This window comes from Vulpes vulpes, chromosome 4 (genome assembly GCF_048418805.1).
Source record: "Vulpes vulpes isolate BD-2025 chromosome 4, VulVul3, whole genome shotgun sequence".
Taxonomy (NCBI): domain Eukaryota; kingdom Metazoa; phylum Chordata; class Mammalia; order Carnivora; family Canidae; genus Vulpes; species Vulpes vulpes.
In genome coordinates this window covers 25,286,812-25,307,829 of record NC_132783.1, presented here as the reverse complement: position 1 = coordinate 25,307,829, position 21,018 = coordinate 25,286,812, and the positions used below count along the sequence as shown (strand labels likewise).

General features: G+C 40.1%; 1 long non-coding RNA gene across 1 annotated transcript in view; it reads right to left on the bottom strand.

The window, feature by feature from the left end:
• Window positions 1–19,821: 19,821 nt before the first annotated feature.
• The window catches only part of LOC140598552 (uncharacterized), a 36,625-nt gene continuing 35,428 nt past the window's right edge, over window positions 19,822–21,018 (bottom strand). Inside the window, exon 3 of the long non-coding RNA XR_012000990.1 lies at window positions 19,822–20,509. This is a non-coding gene — a long non-coding RNA (uncharacterized lncRNA). The remainder of the gene's footprint in view (window positions 20,510–21,018) is intronic.

Genomic DNA, 21,018 nt, shown 5'->3' with positions numbered 1-21,018 from the left:
TTGAAACTCTCTCGCTCTCCCTCTGGCCCTCCTGCTCATGCTCGCTCTCTCTCTACAACAAATAAATAAGTCTTAGGAAAAATGTTTACTTCTATGAACACACGGAGTTGATGGATGCCTCCCTCCGTGACAGCTTGCCAGCCCGGATCTGCCGAATGGGAAGACGTGGTTGGCCCATCCATACATGCACTTCCACATCGCATAATTCTTTGTTTACTTGATATTTCTACACTGCTGACTTTACAGTGGTATTTCCATTATTAAATGGTAGCTTGGGAACCCATACCGCAAATGAGTGTGCACTGTTTGCAAGGTTGCGATTCTGAGTGTTTAGAGTACATGCACGCACACTTCTAGTCAGAGTTGGTCGTAGAACAAGGGTTCTGAAACTTCAGTTTGCATGACAATCTCATGGGTCTTGAAAATTCCTGGGCCCTACGACCTCAGTTTCTGAACTCCCTGGAGTGTGTTTAAGATTTGCTCTTCTAGGGGATCCCTGGGTGGCTCAGCGGTTTGGCACCTGCCTTTGGCCCAGGGTGCAATCCTGGAGTCCTGGGATTGAGTCCCGGGTCAGGCTCCCGGCATGGAGCCTGCTTATCCCTCTGCCTGTGTCTCTGCCTCTCTCTCTCTCTCTCTCTCTCTGCCTATAAAAAAAAATCTAAAAAAAAAGATTTGCTCATCTAACAATATTCTAGCTGATGCTGGTGCTGTTAGTTTTGTGGTCCACATTTTGAGAACCAGTGATTTACAGGGGAAAATATTGGGCAGTAACTGGAGGGTCGCAAAGTCTGTTTGATCCATATTGTTTGTTATCTCAGGAGGATTTTTAAAAATTCACATTTAAAAATCATTTATTCTTATAGGACATTGAAAAAATATGGTTGCTCTTTTTTGCTTATTGATAGATCAATTCGGAAGTGGGATGACAACTAGACCAGCGTTTTGCACACTGGAAAATGATTTTCTTTCCATATAGTCATTCCCTTGGCAAGTATTTATTCATCAGAATATCATTAAAATTGTCGTTGGAGTCTCTGGTGGATTAAAACAACCTGACTTAATTTCACACGCATGCACGCACACATTTTATACAGGAAATAAATACTTTGACGTGCCTAGGTTGGAGAAAAATTGTGAAATATTGCCTGTGTGCCTGGCTTTTGAATTGCTGTGAATTTCTGGTCAGTTTTCAATGACATGACTCACATAGTATCTTGGTAAACGTTAAGTGCCTAAGACAAATGACCTCTCTCCAGTGAAGCTCCTGAAAGATGATGAAGATTACAACTTCTCATGATTGAAATGGATTGAAAATTATTGCCTTCCACTGAGAAAAAATCCCAAGCTATTCTTTCTGATCTGTGCACATTCTATGAAAAAAAAAAATGGCAAGAACAGGGATGAATTTTTTTCCTTCAGTGTGCACCAAATTTAGAAATTGGACATTTTCAAATTTTAAAAATTTCTAAATCTGTAGTACCTTTTGAAATATTAACGGGTATTAAGTCTTGAAACAAGATAGTTTCAATGTATGTATTGTTAGCTCTTGAAGATTAAGTGATAGACTTGACGACCTTTGCACTTTTCCTCTAGGCTTTATTATATGATATTGAGAAAAATTAAAATCAGTATCTAAGAATTAAACATTATACATTTATAGAAGTATATTTGAGGCAACAAATGCCTATTAAAATATTACCTTATGTTCTGTTCACAACTAGAAAGTCATAAGAGTGTTGGAGTAAATCTTTCACTTTATGGATTTGTAAACTCTAAATAGAACTAGGCATAAGGTATTAAATGATGCTGAGCAAAGCACTAGGGAAAAGTCAATTAAATGAAGTGGAGAAATAATCCAAGTTACAAGGTAGACCTGCTCCATAGCTATATTCTCTCATTTATTATAATGAGGCCAAGTGGATGATATCAAACAGCTAAAAGAATACATACAACAACATAAAATGTTCTAATAACAGTAAATATAATTTTTGAGTACTTTTGAATACTTTGATAACCTTTGAGACCGATTTTTAACTTTAAAATGGAAATTAAAGTTTGTGAGACATAAAACAAAATTTTAATGTGGCATGTATGTAAAAAAGCTATAAAATGAATAACGACTCGGATTTAACTTTCATGCTTTTAAAATAACATAGGAATAGAAAAATAACAGCAAACAAAAGTTAAATGGAGAGACCAGGTCATTAATATCTACACTTCGTGCCACCTCTTCTCTCCACCAAATATCTTGGTTTTTTCTTTAGGGAAATTTAAATCCAAAGTCTACAAGCCATCAAAGTTATAAGGCCAGGTAAACAAAGGTAGCATGCCCTGGGGTCTTGACTTTTTTATGTTAATAGATCTTATTTTGATGTAGATAATAGATTGTTTTTAAATTTAGCTATCTAAGGATTCGGATGTATTTTGAGTAAGTGTAACTACTTATCTCACAGTTTTAAACAGGTATAAGAATTTTAAATGCGGCTATATTGAGAGGGCATGGACTCCTGTGAGTGACCCCATAAAACATCTGTTAGGAATCCTCTTGTAGGGTCCATGGCAGGTCTTATCTTGAAGCTAAGGAAAAACAAAACAAAACACAACTCAAATTCTTGATTTTGTTAACAACAGGTTAACATTCTGTTAACATCCCAACTAACATAAAATAATTCCTTGAGTAAAAATAGAATAGAATTGACTTCCCTTTTCTCAAATCAGGCAGCCCTAGCAGTGAATTTAAACCATGGTAGTCAGACTGTCCTTAAACACACAACTGTTAATATGCCGTGAAAGCCATTGCATCCTGGATCATTTCCAATGCTCTGTAACAAATTACCTGGAACTTAGGGGTATAAAACAATACAGATGTATTATGTTGCATTTCTAGAAGAAAAAGTCTGAAATGGTTTTGTAAGGTTAAAATCAAGGACTGTGTTTTATCCGGATGCTGTAGGGAACATTCCGTCCCTTGCCTTTTCCTGGTTCCGGAGGCTGCCTTCCATCCTTGGTGTGTGCACCTGCCGCCCTGTCCTCAGCCGTGTAGCCACATCCTCCTTCACTCTGACCTTCCTGCTTCCCTCTTACACTGGTTCTTCTGGTCATATTGGGTTTCCTGGAAAATCCGGGACAATCTTCCCATCTCAGAATCCTTAACCCAATCACTTCTGCAGAAGCCTGTTTGCATGGCGATATGATATGTTCCAAGGGTTACAATGTGGGCATCTTTCAGGGGCCAATATTTCTCTTACCTGAGACAGGAGCACAGTTTTTATGTAATAATAATGTGTAGTTTCTGTGGAGTGTCAAATGGTGTTCCCCCTGAAGGTATACCCACGTCAAATTTCTGGAAACAGGACACGTCCGTCACCTTATTTGGAAGAAAGGATCTTTGCAGATGTTAGGTCAAAGATCTTGAGAAGAAGCTGCTTACACCCTCCCCTGTCCTGGAATTGTGCCTGCAAACTACTATTCACATGTCGGCAGCCCTTTTGGGGATGCAGTCTGATGAGAGTGAGGTGTTCTTGAGACAATGAAGATGTTGTTGAGAGCAAATAACTAAACCAAGTTAAGTCCTCTGTATAAACTTTTTTTTTAATATGCACAGAGCCTGATGTGGGGCTCGATCTCACAACCCTGAGATCATGACCTGACATGAAATCAAGAGTCTAATGCTTCATGGACTGAGCCACCCAGGAGCCCCTAAACTGTTAAGGTCCAGTGTGTGGGTGGGTGTGGGAATCTCCTTGTCTTGGGGCCACTTAGGATAAGCCTCATATTCCCTTGTTTATTAAAACAGCCACCTGCCAATCTGGAATCCTCTGCTGCTTTCTCTGGGCTCTCCAAGCCCCCTGTGTGTGGGGGCCACATTCAGATTTCACCTGGGGAGCCCTCAAGGTTGCAAACCAACAATACAGCCCGTCACAGGAAAATGACATAGTCCCTAAATGTGAAAATGCCTGAAAGGCATATTTCGAGTTCTAGAAATTTTTCAAAGATTAAAAATAACTTTAATAATCATAGTATTCATATGCTGTACATTTATAATCTTAAAGATTTTCATATTTTTAAGAAAGATCTTATTTATTTATTCATGAGAGACCCAGACAGACAGGCAGAGACACAGGCAGAGGGAGAAGCAGGCTCCATGTAGGGTGCCCAATGTGGGACTCGATCCCAGGACCCTGGTGTCATGCCCTGAGCCAAAGGCAGATGCTGAACCCCTGAGCCACCTAGGTGCCCAGATTTTAGTATGTTAAGACACATCTTTAAAGACTGTGTAGAGGTGTCGCCTGGCTGGCACAGCTGGTTAAACATCCAAGTCTTGCTTTAGGCTCAAGTCGTGATCTCAGGGTCTTGAGATCAAGCCTCACATTGGGCTCTGTACTAAGTGTATAGTCTGCTTGAGATTCTCTGTCTCCTGCTCATTCTCTCTCTAAAATAAATAAATCATAAAAAACTGTATAGAAATATCATACCTAGAGATATACCCAAGAGGGGTTTCTTGTTTGTGATAACTGAAAGATAAATACATAGCTCTGCTATGAACTCTTGTTTCAGGAGTTGAGTAAAATTTTACAGAATTGAAAATGATGAATTAAGCAAAACAAACCTATAAATCCCTTTCCTTCATACTGGTGGACTAAAAATGGTTTGTAAGAAAAAGAAAAGATTATATATAACATTGTTACTCTGGGTACCAAATATAAACTTGTAAATAAATTCACAATATGATGAGTCTTTAAGAGGATAGTTGATAGAGTGAGTCATTCTTTATTGGTGCCATTATTTATGTTTTTCATTTCCTACAAGTTTTCTTGGCGAGAGCTAGATGGAAAAATAAATTTCAAATATTACAACACCTGCACTTCAGTAAAATTTTCTAAGAAGAAACTTTATGCTAACAACTGTACTAAATATTCTAGGAATACAAATTGCAGATGATCTTTCTTAGTTTTTGAGATTAATAGAACTTTGTGGGCTCTTTTTTGTTATTTTTTATTTTTTCATTTGAATGCACATATCATTTTTTACCTAAGCCTGAATAATGTCTACTTGTTACAACCTGGGATAGTCATATAGTGTAAAGAAGTGCATGAACCATAGGCAAAATGTTTAAAACAGGATGGCCTGTCATTATCAGAGGAGTTAGTGTCATAGAACTATTATCTAAACTACTTCTGATATTCATGCCATGGTTTAGAATGATCTTGTGTTTGGTTTGATTCCTTTGTTTTTATTTATTTTTTTAAAAAACTTTAATTTTCAATGTATTGGAGAAAAAGCAAGTCTGTTGCCACAAACCATGAAGGTACATGGCTCTATCTCTCAACATGAGATCCTGTGCAAGTCTGTGTGCGTGTGTGTGCATGTAATTGATTCATAGCATTTGCAAAATACTCTGGGTCTTAGGATCATTCAAATGACATACATTTACAATATAGACTCCATTTGAGGTTGGTTGCTTTTTGTCTGTCATTAGTACCAGAATCTCAAAATTGTGCATGGCAACAGTGTATTTGCCTTAGTGACTGTACGTATCAATGACATCTATAACCTGTTTATTAGTAACATTCCTGTCTGTACTTAAAACATTTTTAAAATACAGATTAAATTTTACTATTTGAAACTATATGGGGATCTAAAATTTCCTGATGACATATTTATAATGCAGTATGCTAATTCAATCATATTCTGTAAATCATATTTTTATTGACTGTAAGACATACTGATTTTAAATAGCTTTTTTTAATAATAAAAATATTTTTTATGGGTGTTCAATTTGCCAACATACAGCATAACACCCAGTGCTCATCACCTCAAGTGCCCCCCTCAGTGCCCATCACCCATTCACCCCCACCCCCGGCCCTCCTCCCCTTCCACCACCCCTAGTTCATTTCCCAGAGTTAGGAGTCTTTATGTTCTATCTCCCTTTCTGATATTTCCTACCCATTTCTTCTCCTTTGCCTTCTACTCTCTTTCACTATTATTTATATTCCCCAAAAGAATGAGGACATATAATTTTTGTCCTTCTCTGATTGACTTATTTCACTCAGCATAATACCCTTCAGTTCCATCCATGTTGAAGCAAATGGTGGGTATTTGTCATTTATAATGGCTAATATTCCTTTGTATACATAGACCACATCTTCTTTATCCATTCGTTTTTCAATGGACACCGAGGCTCCATCCACAGTTTGGCTATTGTGGACATTGCTGCTAGAAACATCGGGGTGCAGGTGTCCCGGCGTTTCACTGCATCTGCATCTTTGGGGTAAATCCCCAGCAGTGCAATTGCTGGGTCGTAGGGCAGATCAATTTTTAACTCTTTGAGGGACCTCCACAGAGTTTTCCAGAGTGGCTCCCCGTTCACATTCCCACCAACAGTGTAAGAGGGTTCCCCTTTCTCTGCATCCTCTCCAACATTTGTGGTTTCCTGCCTTGTTAATTTTCCCCATTCTCACTGGTGTGAGGTGGTATCTCATTGTGGTTTTGATTTGTATTTCCCTGATGGCAAGTGATGCAGAGCATTGTCTCATGTCCATGTTGGCCATGTCCATGTCTTCCTCTGTGAGATTTCTCTTCATGTCTTTTGCCCATTTCATGATTGGATTGTTTGTTTCTACGGTGTTGAGTTTAATAAGTTCTTTATAGATCTTGGAAACTAGCCCTTTATCTGATACGTCATTTGCAAATATCTTCTCCCATTCTGTAGGTTGTCTTTTAGTTTTGTTGACTGTATCCTTTGCTGTGCAAAAGCTCCTTATCTTGATGAAGTCCCAATAGTTCATTTTTGCTTTTGTTTCTTTTGCCTTTGTGGATGTATCTTGCAAGAAGTTACTGTGGCCGACTTCAAAAAGGGTGTTGCCTGTGTTCTCCTCTAGGATTTTGATTAAAATTCCCCTGGCTATTCGGCTTTTCTGACTCCACACAAATCTTAAAATAATTTGTTCTAACTCTCTGAAGAAAGTCTGTGGTATTTTGATAGGGATTGCATTAAACGTGTAAATTGCCCTGCATAGCATTGATATTTTCACAATACTAATTCTGCCAATCCATGAGCATGGAATAGTTTTCCATCTCTTTGTGTCTTCCTCAATTTCTTTCAGAAGTGTTCTATAGTTTTTAGGGTATAGATCCTTTACCTCTTTGGTTAGGTTTCTTCCTAGATATCTTATGCTTTTGGGTGCAATTGTAAATGGGTTTGACTCCTTAATTTCTCTTTCTTCAGTCTCATTGTTAGTGTATAGAAATGCCACTGACTTCTGGGCACTGATTTTGTATCCTGCCACACTGCCAAATTGTTGTATGAGTGCAAGCAATCTTGGGGTGGAGGCTTTGGGGTTTTCTATGTAGAGTATCATGTCATCGGTGAGGAGGGAGAGTTTGACTTCTTTTTTGCCAATTTGAATGCCGTTAATGTCTATTTCTTGTCTGATTGCTGAGGCGAGGACATCCAGTACTATGTTGAATAGCAGTGGTGAGAGTGGACATCCCTGTCTTGTTCCTGATCTTAGGGGAAAGGCTCCCAGTGCTTCCCCATTGAGAATGATATTTGCTGTGGGCTTTTCGTAGATGTCTTTTAAGATGTTGAGGAATGTTCCCTCTATCCCGACACTCTGAAGAGATTTGATCAGGAATGGGTGCTCTATTTTGTGAAATGCTTTCTCTGAGTCTATTGAGAGGATCGTATGGTTCTTGTTTTTTCACTTGCTGATATGATGAATCACATTGATTGTTTTATGAGTGTTGAACCACCCTTGAATCCCGGGAATAAATCCTACTTGATCATGGTGAATAATCCTCTTAATGTACTGTTCTATCCTATTGGTTAGTATCTTGTTGAGAATTTTTGCATCCATGTTCATCAGGGATATTGGTCTATAATTCTCCTTTTTGTTTGGGGTCTTTTTCTGATTTTGGAATTAAGGTGATGCTGGCCTCATAGAACGAATTTGGAAGTACTCCATCTCTTTCTATCTTTCCAAACAGCTTTAGTAGAATAGGTATGGTTTCTTTTTTAAACGTTTGATAGAATTTCCCAGGGAAGCCATCTGGCCCTGGACTCTTGTTTCTTGGGATGTTTTGATGACTGCATCAATTTCCTCCCGGTTATTGGCCTGTACAGATTTGCTATTTCTTCCTGTCCAGTTCTGGTAGTTTATGGCTTTCCATGCAGGGATCCCAATGTGGGACTCGATCTTGGGTCTCCACGATCAGGCCCTGGCCAAAGGCAGATGCTAAACTGCTGAGCCACACAGGGTGCCCTATTCATTTGTTTCTAATAGTGATTAAGAAAAAATCATTTTAAGATACATTGAGTACCACGTGCCAATTCAAAGTTACTATTGATGTTTTTTTGTTTTATTTTTTTTACATTTCCAACTGATCTAGATACTGAAAAAGGAATCTGACAATATTCAGTTACCTGGCAAATAAAATACATATACATAAAATTTACATAAAATATATATTACAAATAGAGACAGTCATATATATCAAAGGAAAGGCTAATTATCTAACTTTCTAAAAGTGAATTCCACATCATCAATTTGCCCAATGCAGTAACATCTTGTGGAGGCCTGTAAATGCAGCAAAAAGAAGTTTATTAAGTAATGGTGTCATTTCTGCATCTAGAGAACAATATGCTATCGGTGATCTAATTATGATTAATATTAAATTTAAACTAGAATATTAAAATTAAGCTAGAACTTTCGTGTTATAAGACAGGGAACTACAAACAAACCTTAAAAGAATTTCCAAAACCCTGGTCCAGAATGAGAAAAAAGAACAGGCACCTGAGAGGTTCAAAGAATTTACTGAATCATCATGTGTACCTAAATTCCACTTAAATGACAGGAGAGCAGAAAATAAGTTCCATTAGCAACATATGAAAAATTTTTAGAAATGTCTCAAAGATTAGAAATCAGGGTTGAAATGATAGATAACCACTGCAGAAGAAATCTCAACTCATAACAGACACAAGAAAAATGTTACAAAGAACCTGCTTCCCAAGGAAACCCCAGAGAAACTTCACACTTGGAATGAACTGGCACACAAAACCCCTCTGGGCCTTTGGCCAATCACCAGGGAGGGCAGAACTGGGGCTGCATAGCTTGCTGTCCCCAGGAGAAACACCCAGAACTGCTGTCTTTTACGTAGTTGAGGATTTGTTCTGGGAGTTGACTGCTGAGGATAAAGAGAAGCAAAGCATGGCCTGAATTTTTTAATCTTGGTGGTGCCCCTTGGTAGCAAGGGGAGGAAAGGACCAGGACAGTAAGCTCCACTAAGGAGTGAGATTCAATAAGGGAGAGAACACAGAACAAAGCCTTCTCTCCCTTGGCATTATCACCACACTCCACACTCCTGTGAAGGAGGAGACAGAGGAGGGGGAAGAGGTTACGTGAGTGGGAGAAGGGAGAGGGGAGGAAGAGGAACTTATAGTGTGTGTGTGTGTGTGTGTGTGTGTGTGTACACAAGCAGAATCCTTGTGAAAAGTTGTAAAAATATGAATCAGACTGTTAACAGTTATCATTTGGAGGTGGGGAGAAAAAGTAGCCTATATTCAATACAGTTTTAGGGTTTTTTGTTTTGGTTTTTACAATGAACAGAATCGTTGTAATTTTTAAAACAATATATATTAGAAAATTCCAGGAAGAGACAGACATGATGATCATAGTCATCATTTCTGGGCAAGAAAGGGTTGATGCAAAAGTTCAAAGCACTGAAGCAAATCTAACCATCAGCTACAGTTAATTAAAGGATGTTCCTGTAACAGTTAAAGCATCCTTGGAAGTGTTTTAATTCCAAACCTCCAGAAACTATAAAGTTATTTGTAATTAAGAACATAATTAACTTCTATACAAATGTTACTTTTTTATGCAACAAAAATAAACAAAAAACAACACACTCGGCAAAAGAGAAGACTCTTTCTAAATTAACTCAAAGTGGTAATTTCCAGGGTTTGGAAACCACTTACTAAGAGTTACCCAAAGCAACAAAGGATTCACCTAATGAAAATTTCAGAAGACAATCATAAATCTTAATACTTACCTGATCAATACCCAAGAAATTTAATTGAAATGTCTTTCCAGAATATTAATCATTAGTTTCATGATGGCCTTCATAGCAGCAAGAAAAGATAATAAGTTTTAATTTTAAAACATGGTAACATTAACTTAAACTGCAATCATAAGACAGACACAGCATGCCTATTTAGGGGCTCCATAACAAAAGAAAATTTTAACGTACCCGTTAAAATCTCAACTTAGAGTAATAAGAGCATTATAGCCACCAAGGACCAACCACATGTTTTGTCTGTTTGCCAAGATATGGTAAGAAGAGAAATGTCATTACAGGTATTTCTCCAATCTATTTATTTAATAGAAATCTCTAGGTACCTTTCTAAATATAATTCCTACAACTGCCCCAAATCCCCCCCTTCATTCACTACCACAATAGTTTTCAGAAATATCCCTAAACTTCTCTAATTTAATCACATAACTCTTCATTATATTGTTCTCCTTCAAAATTTCCCATTGTCAGAACCTGCCAGATTCCTAATCCCTGGAGCTCTTTTGAGCCCTTGGGGCAATATTCCTCACCTGTAGACTCACCTCCAGGCCTAATTCTGTGCCCTTTGGCAAGGATTTAAAGGGTGTTGACCCAGGGATCCCTGGGTGGCTCCGTGGTCTGGCACCTGCCTTTGGCCCAGGGCACGATCCTAGAGTCCCAGGATCGAGTTCCGCTTCAGGCTCCTGGCATGGAGCCTGCTTCTCCCTCTGCCTGTGTCTCTGCCTCTCTCTCTTTCTCTCTCTGTCTTGCTCTCTTTCTCTCTCTGTGTCTAAAATAAATAAATAAATAAATAAATAAATAAATAAATAAATAAATCTTAAAAAAAATAAAGGGTATTGACCCAACATCCTGGGAACTCAGCAACTCCCCATTGCCATTAGCCTGGCTCTGCCCTGGTATTCCAGCTTTGGGGACTACTTTCGTATTCTCATCCTGACCCCCTCCTAAACTCTGCCTGGAGTCTGGGGTCCTGCTTATGGTTCCTGTTATGGGCTCCAGGTGATTTTGTTGAAAATGCTTGAGCTGGGGGCACCCAAGGTGGCTCAGTCAGTTGAACATCAGACTCTTGGTTTGCACTCAGGTTACAATCGCAGGGTCGTGAGATTAGGTTCTCCTGTCAAGCTCTGTGCTCAGCAGAGTCAGCCTGACCCCCTCCCCCGTTCTGCTCCTCCCCCTGCTTAATCTCTCTCTCTCAAATAAATAACACCTTCTTAAAAAAGGCCTTAGCTGGGACGCCTGGGTGGTCAGTGGTTGAGCATTTGCCTTTGGCTCAGGGCGTGATCCCGGAGTTCCAGGATCGAGTTCCACATCCGGCTCCCTGCAAGGAGCCTGCTTCTCCCTCTGCCTGTGTCTCTGCCTCTCTCTCTGTGTCTCTCACGAATAAATATATAAAATCTTTAAGAAAAAAAAATAAAAATGCCTTAGCTGAAAGAAGGCTGTTCAACATGATCTTTCAAAAAGCAAATATTCTTTTATTAAAAAGTTATTTATTTTAGAGGGAGAGAGAGACAGCGAGCATGAGTGGGAGTCAGAAGTAGAGGGCAGAAGGAGAGAGCATCTTCAAGCAGCCTCCCCACTGAGCTAGCAGCACCACAGGAGGGGGTGCCAATCTCAAGACCCTGAGATCATGACTTGAGCCAATACCAAGAGTCCCATGCTTTATGGAATGAGCCGCCCAGGCACCCGAAAAGCAAATATTCTTCAACCAGTGGTTTTCATTGTGTTGGTAATCAGAATACAACATAGAACAAATGGTTTTATGTTATCCATCTCTTGCATTATATCATCCATCATTCTGAATTTTTTGTTTTTTAGTCTATTTTAAAAGATTTGATTTATTTATTCACGATAGACATTGAGAGGCAGAGACACAGGCAGAGGGAGAAGCAGGTTCCATGCAGGGAGCCTGACGTGGGACTCGATCCCAGGATTTCAGGATTGCACCCTGGGCCAAAGGCAGGTGCGCTAAACTGCTGAGCCACCCAGGGATCCCCTGTTTTTTAGTCTTAATTCATTTTGCTTTATTTATATATCATTTTCAGCTAATTACTTTTTACTGTAAGCAGTTTGGAATATCAAAAAGCTGCAGTGGGGCAGCCCCAGTGGCGCAGTGGTTTGGCGCCTCCTGCAGCCTGGGGTGTGATCCTGGAGACCCGGGATCCAGTCCCACATCAGGCTTCCTGCATGGAGCCTGCTTCTCCCTCTGCCTGTGTCTCTGCCTTTCTCTCTCTCTCTCTCTCTCTCTCTCTCTCTGAGTAAATAAATAAATCTTAAAAAAAAAAAAACAAAAAGCTGCAGTAGTCTAAATGTCCAACAAGAGAAGTTGCAATAAATTAAATGCCTAAAAAATGGTTTTAAAAAGTATCAAATATAATTTTTTTGGGGGGGGCATACACTTGCATTATTTTATTTTGCTTTTCCAGTCTGAAGCTACTATCAGGGGCATTTAGTTATACAAATCACACAAAAAATAAAAGACCAAGACACCCAGAGTGAGATGCATGGCAGAGATGAACTGGTAGCGGGGGCTGGCAGGGGCCGGGCTGGGAGCCAGGGGCCTGCGGTTTCCCGATGGGGCTCTAGGTGGAGGGCGACGCCCAGCTTCATCCCACCCCGAGAACCGAGGAGTCCGGTCGGACAGGGAGCACCCATCACACTGGGGGTTCTGGCTGAGGCGGCGAGGGAGCTCAGCACCACCAGATGGGGAGAGAGGCCTAGGCACACAGGAAGGAGGGGGCCAGCGAGAGCCTCCTGGGGAGGTAGGGGCAGGTTCTGGATTCAGGGGAGCATCCTGCCCCCTCCCCCCAACTAGCAGACAAGGAGAGCACCGACTCCTAGAGATGCTGCTTCAAGATTCCCCCACAGGACCCCTTGAAAATCATTCACGGCTACCACAAGGCTTGCCTAGGTGCTTCCAGCAATAATGCTTCATATAAAAAAAAAAAAAGATACTGATTTGGTCATTTTCTGATTCCAGTCAGGCCAGGATGAAGGGAGAGAGAACAGGGCCCCAGGCCAGAGCGGGATGTGCGGAGGGTGAGCCTGCTTGGTGCACAGGAGCAAGCAGCAGGCGCACACTGGTTGCACCGCCTCCTTCCCGCGGCCTTCCCCAGACACAGGGAAAGTGCATGGGGCGGGGGGCGGGGGGCGATGGCCCAGTTCATGGGAAGTCGGGGGTAGAGGCTCTCACACGGGGACGTACTGGACGCTGACAGCCACGGTGGGCGTGCAACCCACCGCCTCCACCAAGAACGCCAGCTGCTATTTTGACATCGAGTGGTGTGATGGGCGGATCACACTGCGCGTGTCCGTGCAAGTGTGTGACAGCCAGGAAGAACGGCAGCTGGCTGCCTTGGTGGAGACAGCAGGGGACTCGGAGCTTTTCTTCATGAAGCTCATCAACCGTCCCATCTTCGTGTTCCGTGGAGAGCATGGCTTGCACCCTGGGCCAAAGGCAGGTGCGCCGTCACGGGCACCCCAGATGCCAACCGATCCAGCTACGATGTCTTCCAGCTGGAGTTCAATGATGGTGCCTACAACATCAAAGACTCCACAGGCAAGTGACTCGTCGGTCACCACCGGCAGCGACACCCCCGTGGACTTCTTCTTCAAATTCTGTGACTACAACAACGTAGCCATCAAGGTTAGCGGCGCTACCTGAAGGGGGACCATGCAGGGGTCCTGAAGGCCTGCGCTGAGGCCATCGAGCCAGCCAGCTCTGAGAGTACTAGCCCGCTGCCCAGCGACCCATCCCCTAATAACTCTCTTCTCCAGGCGGGCTGTGGCCTGGTGGTGAGCCCCTTGCCCTTCAAACTGGAAACCCAGCAAAACTGGTGCCCCTACCCATTGGCCCACGCCTGGCCCTCAGAGGGATCTCAGATCCTTCTGTCCTCTCTTCTCTGCTGTGGGCGAGGCTGGCACCCCTTTCTTCTGACCTCAGACGACTCTGAGCCTTATTTTCCCAAAATGGCCAAGAAGAGTGGGGGGCTGGTGGCCTGGCGGGTGTGTAACTGGAATCTCCTGCCCCCTCCGACAGCTTTAAATGTAATTTTAGAGGAAAAAATATGTATGTATGTCATGTATATCATTGTGCTACATATGTATCATTGTGCTATATACATACATATATATCTCAATAAATATAGACACATATATCAGTGTGCTCCCAAAAGAAAAAGATATCAAACAGGTTAGCAGACCTTGTTTATTTGTTTTTATTGAAGTTCGATTTGCCGACATACAGTATAACACCCAGTGCTCATCCCATCACGTGCCCTCCTCAGTGCCCGTCACCCAGTTACCCCAGCCTCCTCCCCGCCTCCCCTTCCACAACCCTTTGTTCATTTCCCAGAGTTAGGAGTCTCTCATGGTTTGTCTCCCTCTCTAAATTTTCCCAGTCAGGTCCCATCCTTTCCCTTATAATCCCTTTCATCATTTCTGATATTCCTCCTATGAGTGAAACCATATAATGGTTTTCCTCCTCCGATTGACTTACTTCACTCAGCATAATACCCTCCAGTGTTATCCACATCGAAGCAAATGGTGGGTATTTGTCCTTTCTGATGGCGGAGCAATATTCCCTATATATATATACATCTTCTTTATCCATTCATCTGTCGAAGGACACCATGGCTCCTTCCACAGTTTGGCTACTGTGGATATTCCTGCTATCAACATTGGGGTGCAGGTGTCCCAGCATTTCACTGCATCTGTATTTTTGGGATAAATACCCAGTAGTGCAATTGCTGGGTCATAGGGTAGCTCTATTTTTAACTTTTTGAGGAACCTCCACACTGTTTTCCAGAGTGGCTGTACCAGCTTGCATTCCCACCAACAGTGTAAGAGGATTCCCCTTTCGGGGATGTCTGGGTGGGTCAGTGGTTGAGCGTCTGCTTTTGGCTCAGGGCATGATCCTGACGTCCTGGGATGAGTCCCATATCAGGCTCCCTGCATGGAGCCTATTTCTCCCTCTGCTTACATCTCTGCCTCTTTCTGTGTCTCCCATGAACAAAGAAATAAAATTTTTAAAAAAGAGAGGATTCCCCTTTTTCCACATCCGCTCCAACATTTGTTTTTTCCTGCCTTGTTAATTTTCACCATTCTCACTGGTGTGAGGTGGTATCTCATTGTGCTTTTGATTTGTATTTCCCTGATGGCAAATGATGGGTAGCATTTTCTCATGTGCTTTTTGGCCATGTGTATGTCTTCTTTGGTGAAATTTCTGTTCATGTCTTCTACCCATTTCATGATTGGATTTTTTGTTTCTTGGGTGTTGAGTTTAATAAGTTATTCATAGATCTTAGATACTAGTCCTTTATCTGATATGTCATTTGCAAATAGCAGAGCCTATTTCTAAGTAGAAGGAGTTGTACATATTTTACCATGTTCTTCTGCTAGTCCATATGTTATAATTTTTCTAGAATTAACGTGTTATTTTCGCAGTAAAAAAATAATAAGTAATAAACAGACCTTGATAAATAAATAAACTTGATGCCAAGCAGTGGTACCACTTAGTGACTAAACAGCACAGGCGTTGGGCGGGCTAGGGTTCAATGTCTCTTTCTATGATTAATTGGCTGTGTAACTGCAAACAGCTTCATCGCTCAAACCACCAGTTTCTTCATTTGCAAGATGGAGAAAATAACAGTGCTTATCTCATAGACTGATTTTAAGGAATAAGGTGCTTGGCACATGATGAGCATTTGTGAATGGTAGTCGCTATTATTATTATTTTTATTTTTATTATTATTATTTTTATTAATTATTATGATGTAAAGCTTGAAAGCCTGTGGTTAAAATATTCATTTTATTTTCAAATTTATTTCAACCCAACTGTCAAATAAAGTTGCTCTGACAATGCTGCTTTTTACTAAATTTCATTTGGCCAAGTTGATCTCAGCCAAAATATAATTCAATTCCACTGACTGCCTCCCAGAGCTCTGAATTGCTTTGGATTTCTGCTGCCACGCACTGTTCGCTTGTTAACATACTAATGCATCACTCTGGGATCACTCTGATCCCAACCACTTGTCTGAACTATATCTCAAGTGACCAGCCATCTGCTTTGTCTGCAACTGAAGAGTTTCCCAGATCATGGGGCTTTCAGAGCTAAAACTAAGAAGAGTTCTGAGCAAAACATAGCTTTTGGTCACCCTAATTATACCCATCATGTTCTCCAAATCCACATTCTTTACTTACAATTTCCTACCAATAATATTTATTGGGTCCATCCCCCAATCTCTAGTCTCACCTCAAGACTCTCAATAGACAGAACCAGCCATAACCCAAATATGGCTTCAACAGCATATCCAATAGACTCCCATAATCTGAACTCAGTTTGTCCTCTCATCTTCAAATATCCTTCAAACGAACCTGCCTCCTATTTTTCAGTCCAATTGGTATACTTCCTCTCAAAAACACTGGACTCATTCCTGCCTTAGTACAACTGCAAAGATGCCACCTGGCCTCTCTTACAACGCTTCATCATCATCATCTGAGGCACAGGTCATTTTTATCCTTCTCCATCTCTAATCTACTAAATGCATGTAGGTTCCAGGAGTTTTTCTATATAAAGTGTCTTAATTTTATGGGTCACTTATAATCCATTTCAGTATTTTTTGTCACTTAATTCATATGATCAGTGAAATTCTAATATGTGTTGATATCATCTTCCCAAATATAATTTCCTCAAGGCAACAAACAAGAATTACCATGTGTTGCCCACAGCATTAGCTGTACTCATTACAGTTGCTCAACATTTGACAAATAATGAATAGTAAAAAAAAAAAAAGCATATTAAGATGCTTGTGTCTATAGAAGAAAAACACTTATTAATAAAAGTTTACTAAAATAAATAAGTAAATAATAAATAAATAAATAAAAGTTTACTGATATTTTCCTTTATTTGACTTTGGTAATAGGCTATTACAATAAGCCAGGTCACAGATAGTGATGACTTGGGAATATTATGACAGGGGAATAGTGGAGATGGGGAGAAGTAATCAGTATGATCTGAAGAGAAAGCAGATGCTATTTCCTGACAGAATGTACATGCAGTATGAGAGTAAAAGGTTTAAGGATGAGTCCAGGGTACTACGGTTTTCCCTCAAGCATTCACAGATGTTACTCTATTTAATGATAATTCTTGGGATGCCTGGGTGGCTCAGCAGTGGTTGAGTGTCTGTCTTTAGCTTAGGGCATGATCCTGGAGTCCTGGGATTGACTCCTGCATTGGGCTCCCTGCATGGAGCCGGTTTCTCCCTCTGCCTATGTCTCTGTGTGTCTCTCATGAATAAGTAAGTAAAATCTTTAAAAAAAATTGAAAGGAAAATTTCCTATTGAAAAATAATAATAATTCTTCTTAATGTTCAAAATAAAACACTAACTACAGATTTTTGCTTTGAATCAATATCTTCTCTGTATATTTCAACATATTTTCACGTGTTCCTTCACTCATGTGCCAAAGAATATTAATCAACTCATTTTTAAAAAAACATTTTATTTATTTATTTGAGATAGAAAGAACAAGATAGAACAAGCATGAGCTGGGGGTCAGCAGAGGGAGAAGGAGAAGCAGATTCCCTGTTGAGCAGAGAACTCATGTGTTGTTTGATGCCAGGACCTTGGGATCTTGACCTGAGTCGAAGGCAGAAGCTTAACCAAATGAGCCACCCGGATAACCCAAATTCAGCCATTTTTAAAGTTAACTACTATTCTTCAACAAATCTACACAGAGTCATTTATAATTCCCAACCAAAAAATAAATCATTTTAGTAACAAACTACTTGCAAAGCTCTTCCTTTGGACTGATAATCTATTCTAGTAAGTAAAGTACAGGAGAATGTTGATCTGTTTCTCTGAATGACACACAAAAATCATGGTGGCTTACAGTTTTATTAGATTCATCATTTTGGTAGTAACATCTCATAGAGAATTCAGATTTACAGGCAAATTTGCACATACAAGAGCTTCTCTGAATGTCCTAGTTGTTAGGGTTTTTTAAACAAACTTAGGAAATGAAGATTAAACAAGCCCAGAAAAATGTAGTAAGTAACCTGGCTGGAATGATTCAACAGGAAAACTGGAGATAGTGCCTTATGGTAGAGCTGCTACAGAGTATTCTCTTGAGGCGGGTGCTCTGCCAAAATCCTAATGCACCACAATGACCGTTTCTGAATTCATAAAGTATGGAAGGGTCGCCATATAGTGTTATATCCAACTATCATGAAGTTTGAAAGATTACCTGTATGCATATAGTCTTTAAAAAATACTATCATCGATGTCATTACCTCTTTCCATACTAGTAACCTACTCTTACCTCGCTAGAGTGTCTTAGCTGATTGGGAAGTTCCAACACAGTACATAGTGATGGAATCAGCCCCTATGCCAGAATAAAAACTCAGGTCTAGAGAGGAATAAGGAGAAAGACTGGACGATTGGCTTTAGAACTAGACTAGGAACTGACACTACTCTCCTACTTTCTGCCTATGTAGATATCCTTCCTTATCCCATGGGCCTCAATTTCCTCATCCATAAAGCAGAAAATAGAAAACTTATTTATGCCTTGGATCGTACTGCTATTTTCCAATAAGTGGCTAAGAACACATAAAAGAAACAACAATACCTCACATCGATAAAGCACTTGGCAATTGTCTAAAAATATCACGTACTTTATCAGGTTTTCACCTTCTGAGAGATGGATGAAAAAGTCAAGTGCATTTCCAAGTACACTGGGTGGAGAGACTCTGCCTTGGAATCAGATAGACCTGACTTGGGATTCTGGTATACAACTTATTAGCAATGTATCCTCAGGAAAGGTTATCTTAACTTCATTTATTACCTTATCTACAAAATAGGATCAATAGCACCTACCTAAAAGAGTAATTCTGGATTAAAAAATTCAAAAAATATCAGGAAGGGAGACAGAACATAAAGACTCCTAACTCTGGGAAACGAACTAGGGGTGGTGGAAGGGGAGGAGGGCGGGGGGTGGGGGGAAATGGGTGACGGGCACTGAGGGGGACACTTGACGGGATGAGCACTGGGTGTTTTTCTGTATGTTGGTAAATTGAACACCAATAAAAATTAATTTATTAAAAAAATTTCAAAAAAATCTGGGTCCATCTCCCAGAAGAACACCTCCAAGCTGTGCACATTTTACCAATGGGAGAGTTGAGACTAAGTGATGATAAACAATTGTAAAGCTCACACTTAGCAAATCCTAGAGCCAGCCTATAACTAGAACCATGAGAAGAACAGGCGTAGTGAACTCAGGAGTGAAATAGAATGAGTTAATCTATATATAGCTTTCAATTTTCCTGGATAAAACATTTCTTAAAGGAGGCTAAAACAACCCAATGCGTTTGACAGCTAAATGGAATTTGTCCTCATATATTTCTTTTATTTCTTATGCTTACTTTTCAATGACTCACAAAACAATTTCCTTTCTTTGGCCAGACACCTATTATTAACTATGCTACCTCAATGTTATGTGCAGGAAGAAAACTTATATTCTGTTATGTACATCTGATATTAATATACTCATGAAATAGCCACTTATATGTCATATACAAAGTAAGAACACTTAATTAGGAGACAAGATTGTTCTTCTGGCTTTGGCTTTCCCATTTGGGCCCTTTCACCTTGGGCGAGTCTCATCATCTTTGAAACTCTTTCACTTAATCTGTAAAATGGTGTAGGTAGACTTTGTAATCTCATCCCTTTCAGAACTAGATTCAATCACAGGTGAAATAACATCTTTCCCAAGAGCTTTAATGACGTTAAAGAGAAATGCATATACAGGATGATGTGATCATTGCTGCCCCTCTCAGACCTCACCCTTTGAAAAGGATAGTTGGTATGGAATTAAGAAACACACTTAAGTGGGATATGACAGTGAAAAACTGGAATACACAATCTTGGAAGATTGGGGGAGGGGACTTCTCTGAAATTACACAGGATAATGTAAGCCACCATTTGATAAGCTTTTACCAATGGAACTGCTTCTGTATTGTGGCAATAGCTAGGACCAAATAAACTCACAATGCCTTCCAGTCTAATTCTTTCTGATTCCATCACTATCACAAAACATTTACTCCTGGATATCTAGATGTATCTACTTTTCAAACTTCCTATCTCCTTCCAACATCCAGCATCACTCACAAATCTCCAATTTCTCTGACAACTTGCCCACTGTCCCTTTTCAAGTACCATACCCCACTAAGATTTCATGTTCTCATGCATTTGAGGTTCAGTTCTGCTATTTCAAAACAGCAAATGTAACTATCTCTTGTTTTGTAAGGAAATATAGTCCCCACTGTGCACAAGTAAATATAACTCTAGAAAAGGCCATGCGTGATTTGGTATTTCAGCTGCACCTGTCTGTGACTTAACTTGGTTTCTCTTTACTTGCTGGGAGACTGTTGTCCACATGTGGATGCTGTTAAAAAAAAAAAAACAAAACATGACTATGAAATTGGCAAAGGCATAATTTAGTGTATTGAAATGGTAGTAGATAGCGTCAGATTATCCAGCCAAATTGACTAATGACTAATCAATACAATAGGAAATAATCTTCAAAATTCCTAAAGTTACAAACTGAAACTATACCAGTATGGACGAAAAAAGTTTGAACTCCCGCTCAATTATCAATAGAAGTAGGAGACAAGTGATAAAGGTGGAGAAAATAAAATATAATGAAGTAGGAAGTAAGAATTCCATATGTAATATCCTTTCACTTAATTCTTCCTTACAAAGATCCTAATTCAATCTCAACCTGTATATTAACATCAGTTCTACAGAGTTCAAAATATAAAGCTGAAAAATATCAGGAAAAAATTATTTCCACAGTAAAATTCACAAAATATATCCTTAATACTCCTCTAACAAAACAAAAAATCTTTAAAATGAACACTGGGTGTTTTCTGTATGTTGGCAAATTGAACACCA